This window comes from Salmo trutta, chromosome 4 (assembly GCF_901001165.1).
Source record: "Salmo trutta chromosome 4, fSalTru1.1, whole genome shotgun sequence".
Taxonomy (NCBI): Eukaryota; Metazoa; Chordata; class Actinopteri; order Salmoniformes; family Salmonidae; genus Salmo; species Salmo trutta.
In genome coordinates, this window is record NC_042960.1 from 12,328,316 (window position 1) to 12,336,027 (window position 7,712).

At 40.5% G+C, this 7,712-nt stretch overlaps 1 long non-coding RNA gene across 1 annotated transcript; it reads right to left on the reverse strand.

The window, feature by feature from the left end:
- Positions 1-63: 63 nt before the first annotated feature.
- On the reverse strand, positions 64-1,326 carry LOC115191401 (uncharacterized). The gene is made up of 2 exons (XR_003877659.1): positions 1,279-1,326; positions 64-619 (listed from the first exon to the last, which is right to left on the reverse strand). It is a non-coding gene; the product is annotated as an uncharacterized LOC115191401 (long non-coding RNA).
- Between the last annotated feature and the right edge of the window lie 6,386 nt (positions 1,327-7,712).

Below are 7,712 nucleotides of genomic sequence, written 5' to 3' on the forward strand. Positions count from 1 at the left end.
CACAGAACAAACACGGGAAGCGCTTCTCTTTGCCACCAGATCTGCTGATAGCATTACTACTACTGTCATTGGGCTTGTGTAGCCATTTAGTGTTGAGGCACTGGCATTGTCTGAGGTCTGGTTTAACATTAGGAGAGTGTGAGGAGGATGAAGGCCAGGGAGTGTCTGTGTTGTCGCAGGATCCATGTTCCAATCGATAGATCCTATAGAAGGTATGCTGAAGGCAGCACCTGTTAGGGGGTTAACCTGAGGTGCCATCAGTCTCTCTGAATCACAACTATAGGAGCAGGACGGAGCATCACTAGCCAAGTCTGTGTCTGTTCTCTCCCACTGCATACGGACACCTCCCCGTCCCTGCAGACCAAATCTATGCCTCGCCATGGTTAAAGCGAGTCTGTTGTCATGGAGTCTTGTTCGGTTGTTGTTTTGTGCTCAACTGTTTGTTTCTGGTTGTGATTAACAGTGCTGTTCCCCAGCCCAGAGTTGAGGATGCTGTCCCATCCACTGACCTCCACTATGTCGACTCTGGTCCTGGCCTGCTCAGTGATGTCATCCCCTGGACCCATGGCAGCACCACTCTGGGTCTGGGAATCTAAGATGGTAGCCCATTTGCCTCTAGCTTCCAACCAAACACAAATAGGCAAATGTTACAATCCTGATTTAACAAACATGACACAACAGAAAAAGTTGTAGACATGGCCTGGTGACGTCTATAGCCAGGTTCCCATCCAACCTCTTATGTGAGTAAAGTAAACGTAAGATTAAAAAATGTCAACAGGCTTGATGGAAACAGCAAATTTGTTGTTAAACTTTCCAAAATTCGACAAAACGAAATACGCTACACATGGTGGAATCTTTGTCTGTAAAATGAATTATGCAAAAATATTGATAAAATAACCATCATATCGAAGTAAACATGGAGTCACGTTGTGTGGTCCTCCCACTACGACTCGGGAAAGCATCCAGTTTATTACAGATAAAAATACACTACATCATTACACACTGCTTTTTATCCTCAAGTCAGTTTGTTGGAAACACACCACTGGTGGGAAAATGCAGATTTGATAATATTCTAATTAAAATCGGTCACCAATTGGATGGAACCCTAGCTTATGACTCATGTTGATATGCATCATATCGTTTCTTTTTTTGTATTTCATACAAATTGTATTGATATTGTTTCATATGTGTTTAATACAAAAATAATAAAACCAGGCGCATCACTATTCACATTGAAGATCTATTACTGTATCTAGGCTATATGTATTTCTCTCTTACCTTGCTCCCCCATCTTTAGTCCACTCAGCAGATCAATGCTCTCTGGTTCATCCTCTATTGTCTCCTCTTTGACCAGCAGCAGATCAGGCTTCCCATCCTCCACGTCTACTGACTGTAAGAGATACAGAGTGAGAGGATGTTGGATCAAGAAATCTGATATGAGCCTGCTAAAAATGAAATTCATTATTGTCAACAGAAAAGATCCACAGAAGCATTTGGAATAATGAGAGGAACAGATTTCAGTGTTGAATATTCCTGGGTAGAATGTTGAATCCAGACATTGTGTGATATACACTGAGTGTACAAAACATTAAGAACTCCTAAATAATATAATAATAATAATACCCCCATTTGCCCTCAGAACAGCCTCAATTATTCGGTATGGACTCTACAAGGGTCAAGTGTTCCACAGGGATGCTGGCTCATGTTAATGCCAATGCTTCCCACAGTTGTGTCAAGATGGCTGGATGGGTGTTGGACCATTCTTGATACACGCGAGAAACTATTGAGCGTAAAAAACCCAGCAGCGTTGCAGTACTTGACACACTCAAAAAGGTGCACCTGGCACCTGTTACCATGCCTCGTTCAAAGGCACTTAAAATATTTTTGTCTGGCCCATTCAACCTCTGAATGGCACACGTACACAATCCTTCTTTCACCTGTCTCCTCCCCTTCATCTACACGGTGGATTTAACAAGTATTTTTATTTTATTTTGTGTTATTGACTGTACGTTTGTTTATCTGTAACTCTGTGTTGTTGTTTGTGTCGCACTGCTTTGCTTTATCTTGGCCAGGTCGCAGTTGTAAATGAGAACTTGTTCTCTACTGGCCTACCTGGTTAAATAAAGGTGAAATCAAAAATAAATAAATAAAGTCAGATGTAAAATCCTTCAGTCCCAAAAACTTTGACCCTTCAGTTTATAAATGTAGCAATGATGCCAAAAAAAATCCATATTTTTAAACACACAGGGTATAGTTTGACTAGCAGCAAACATTTACTACATGCTGTGGTGCATTTTGTATTTATTATGGATCCCCATACATTCACAACAGATTTCATAACACATTAAGTGTGTGCCCTCAGGCCCCTACTCTACTACCACATATCTATAACACAAAATTCATTTCTACGTGGGTATATAGTGCGTATGTTATCATGTGTTTGTGTGTATGCATGTGTCTGTGCCTGTTTTGTGTTGCTTCACAGTCCCCGCTATACCATAAGGTGTATTTTTATCTGTTTTTTTAAATCTAATTTTACTGCTAGAATGAGTTACTTGATGTGGAATAGAGTTCCATGTAGTCATGGCTCTATCAATGGAGGCTCCTTAGAGGAGGAAGGGGAGGACCATCCTCCTCTATGAATTTCATAAAAATTGTAAAACATTTAAAAAGTTATCCTTTTTAGATAAAACTATACTAAATATATTCACATGTCACCAAATGAATGATTAAAACACACTGTTTTGAAATGAAGGTCTACACTAGCCTCAACAGCATTCTGTACGGTAGCACCATGGTGTAGCCGGATGATAGCTAGCTTCCATCCTCTGGGTACATTGACTTCAATACAAAACCTAGGAGGCTCATGGTTCTCACCCCCTTCCATAGACTTACAACCTATCAGAGCTCTTGCAGCATGAACTGACAGGTTGTCCACCCAATCAAAGGATCAGATAATTATTCTTGTACTGAAAGCATAAGCTACAACTAGCTAGCACTGCAGTGTCTAAACTGTGGTAAGTAGTTGACTCAAAGAGAGAGAAAGACAATAATTTAACAGTTTAACTAATTAATTTCTTCAAAAATTGAGAAACAAGAGAGAAATTTCTTAATGTTTTTTCACTTTCAGTTTCACTTACTTAGCTAGCAAATACAGCTAACTAGTTTAGCCTACTCAAACACCCTGCTCAAACAGAGGGATGCTACGTTAGCTAGCTGGCTAAGACTATCCAACACAACACTGGAACTCTTCCAAGTCAAGGTAAGCTTTTGGTTTTACTAATTTATTGCTACTGGGGCACACAGGTGTAACTGCTAAACTGCTTACTGGCTATACACTTTAACCTTACTGCATGATTGTAGTGGGTTTACTAATGCGTTAGTTCTATTAGGAATGTTGACAACGATGTAGGCTGTGTGTAGTGGTTATGATATGGTTTGGAAAGGGTTTTTTGCCTGGTCACATACAGTACAGCTGATGTGTTGTGCATCGAAGTCCACAAACGAAGGGAAAAGGTAAAAGGAGGGGAGTGCATAGATGTGAAAAGGAATACAACGTGGCTGCTATGAAAGTGAACTGTGTTTACACGTGATCAGGGGTGTATTAATTCCGCCGATTCTGTTAAACAGTTTCTTAAACGGAAGCAAGCGGAACGGAACGGGGATAAACACCTGAATTTTTCCAATAGAAGCTCTCATTTACAACTGTTGGACTTATGATTACACCCTAGATCAGCTAGATGCAGGCAAGAGTGTGCAAGGCGGTTTTGAATGTGTCACTCTGTCCATGTGTCACTGTCTGTCACCTCAAATGTTTCTATCGACCTTTGTGCACCTACGTTGTAAACTTTCATTCATAGGCTAGGTTGTGGATAACTCATGATGGGTATAGGGAAAATTTGAGTATCATGGAGTAGCCTAAACCTATCAATGTTACATTGACCTGGGTGAATGGAATATTAATGACAGTCATCCAATATGTGGTAATAGAAATAAAGCCATGATCATTAAAAATAAATCGTCCTCCCTCATCATAAACGGCACCGATCGCCACTGGGCTCTATGTAGTAGCTCGGTGCATTCAACATGTCAATACCTCTCACAAATAAAAGTAGTGATGAAGTCAATCTCTCCTCCACTTTGAGCCAGGAGAGATTTACATGCATATTATTAATGTTAGCTCTGTGTGTACATCCAGGGGCCAGCCCTGTTCTGAGCCAACTGCAATTTTCCAAGTCCCACTTTGTGGCACCTGACCACACCACTGAACAGTAGTCCAGGTGCGACAAAACCAGGGTCTGCAGGACCTGCCTTGTTGATAGTGCGGTTAAAAAGGGCAGGGTAGCATTTTATTATGGACAGACTTCTCCCCATCTTAGTTACTGTTGTATCAATATGTTTTGTCCATGACACTACTCCAAGCAGTTTAGTCACCTCAATTTGCTAAATTTCCACATTATTTATTAGAATATTTAGTTGAGGTTTAGGGTTTAGTGAATGATTTGTCCCAAATACAATGCTTTTAGTTTTTGAAATATTTAGGACCAACTTATTCCTTGCCACCCATTCTGAAACTGGATTATGTTGGTGAGGCATTAAAGAACACCCTCTGTTCTGTTAGACCGGTAACTCTTTATCCACAATATAGCAGGGGGTGTAAAGCCACAACACATACGTTTTTCCAGCAGCAGACTATGATTGATAATGTCAAAAGCCTCACTGAAGTCTAACAAAACAGCCCCCACAATCTTTATCATCAATTTCTCACAGCCAATCATCAATAATTTGTGTAAGTGTTGTGCTTTTTGAATGCCCTTCCCTATAAGCGTACTGAAAGTCTGTTGTCAATTTGTTTACTGTAAAATAGCATTGTATCTGGTCAAACAATTATTTTCTCCAAAAGATTACTAAGGGTCGGTAACTGGCTGATTGGTCGGCTATTTGAGCCAGTAAAGGGGCTTTACTATTCTTAGGTAGCGGAATGACTTTAGCTTCCCTCCAGGCCTGAGGGAACACACTTCCTAGTAGGCTTAAATTGAAGATATGGCAAATAGGAGTGGCAATATCATCCCCTATTATCCTCAGTAATTTTCCATCCAAGTTGTCAGACCCCGGTGTCTTGTCATTATCGCTAGACAACAATTTTTTCAACTCTTCCACACTCACTTCATGGAATTCAAAATTCCAATGCTTGTCTTTCATAATTTGGTCAGATATACTTGGATTTGTGTTTGTTGCTGGCATGTCATGCCTAAATTTGCTGATCTTGCCAATGGAAAAAATCATATTAAAGTAGTTGGCAATATATCAATGGGTTTTGTGATGAATTAGCCATCTGATTCAATTAATTCACTACCATATCTTCACTTGTTTTCTCAACTCTTTTAATCACCTCCGCATAGGAAATTCAGTTGATCGCTCTAACTTTTGCCACCTCAATCTCCTTCATCCTTACAGGGCACTGCAGGAACTCGGGATAATGATCCACAACAATTGCAACACTGTCGTCTTTCTACATGCCATTCTTGAAACATGGTCAAATCCTTTAAAAAAAATTACACTGCAATGGTTTGGGGACAAAAGCTCTTCAGCGTATCTTACATAACCAAGCTTCACATGCGTAGGTAGGTTCTTTTTCACAAAAAAAAACAACATGACCGACAGACTTTCTTCTTTTCCTACATTCACCCAGCGGGTCAGACACCGGGCGCCAACCAAACCAGGAATTCTCTTCAGATGTTCAACCTGAACATCCGTCATCAGCCCTGAGATGACTATTTTGAGGGGTGCTCTGCTACAAAGTTCAAAGCACGATACTTCTCTTGTCCGTATTCTTTTGAGACCCACTGCAATCTTCCTATATTCTTCAGAAATACAATCAATCGAAATAAGACGGCTCCTGGTCACTCAGATAGACTCCACTTTTCTCAGCGCATACTTCACACCTCAAACGGTGTCTCCCACATATGCATCCTTACTCAACAAACGCATCCCAAAAAGAAACTATTCATTAACTGACATACAAGTATCCTCCACTCCAATTTTAGAAAATTTTCCTTTCGACACTACTGTTGTCCATTCAGTCCTCTCCTGCTTGACCAGAGTCGATCCTCCAGAACCTGCAGCCTCTGATCTGCAGACTGACACCAGAAGAGAGGAGGTTATTACCGGTACACGAGTAGAATTGGATAACAATGTTGTAGGGAAGTCTCACAAACTCCCCTATGGCAGATACAGTAAATAAGGATGCACATGTAAGCAAGTGAATAGCTGAGGGGAGCCTTTCTGAAATAAACGGGTCAGATTTAGCTCCTGTGGCCTCCAGTAAGATGTCCTTTACCCGAGAGAGTGATTGGGGGAAAGAGGTGGTTAGGTTAGGTACTGTCAATGCTCAATGGTATATTGTACACTTGACACTAAAAGTGGCAAAGATGTAAGGTAAGACTTCGCATAACTTCTTGATATACTATTTATATACTGAACAAAAATACAAACGCAACATGTAAAGTTTGTCCCATGTTTCATTAGCTGAAATAAAAGATCCCCAAAATGTTCCATATGCACAAAAAAACGTATTTCTCTCAAATGTTGTGCCCAATTTATTTGTAAATTATTAAATCATACAATCTACCTGCAGTGAAGCCACTCAAAATGTACATTACATTCAGTCATCTAACAGACTCTCATCCAGAGAGACCCACTGAAACAACCAGGGTCAACACCCTGCCCAAGGGCACGTCGACTGGTCTCTCACCAAGTCAAAACGGGGACCTGAACCGGCGACCTACCGACCCAAGCTCCCAACCGCCAGGCCACAAACCCTCCAAGATCCCCCCACAGTTCCCTGAGAGCTGCCCCTCAACCATCCGAGACCCCCCCGAAAAAATAATAATAATAAAATACCAAATACAAATTTGTTTACATCTCTGTTAGTGACTATTTCTCCTTTGCCAAGACAATCCATCCAACTGACAGGTGTGGCATATCAAGCTACTGATTAAACAGTATGATCATTACACAGGTGCACCTTGTTCTGGGGACAATAAAAGGCCACTGTAAAAAGGTGCAGTTTTGTCACACAACACAATGCCACAGATGTCTCAAGTTTTGATAGAGTATGCAATTGGCATTTTGACAGCAGAAATGTTCACCAGAACTGTTCCCATAGAATTTCATGTTAATTTCTCTACCAACGTTGTTTTAGAGAATTTGACAGTACGTCCAACCGGCCTCACAAATCGCAGACCACGTGTAACCACACCAGCCCAGGACCTCCACATTGAACTTCTTCACCTGCGGGATGGTCTGAGACGAGCCACCCGTCAAGTTCATGAGTCAAGTTCATACGTTATAATGTGTGTTTTTCTATGTAAACATACGTTTTATTGATTTCATGAATGAAGAACAAACAATAGCCAGGTGCATCACTATTCCCATTGAATATCTATTACTCTACAGTATGTAGGCTATACAGTACCTTCAGAGGGTATTCACACCTCTTGACTTTTTCCACATTTTGAGACCTACACACAATACCCCATAATGTCAAAGTGGAATTAAGTTTAGACATTTTTACAAATTCATAAAATATTTAAAGCTGAAATATCTTGAGTTAATAATTACACAACCCTTTTTTTATGGCAAATTTAAGTAAGTTCAGGAGTAAAAATGTGCTTAACAAGTCACATCATAAGTTGCTTGGACTCACTGTG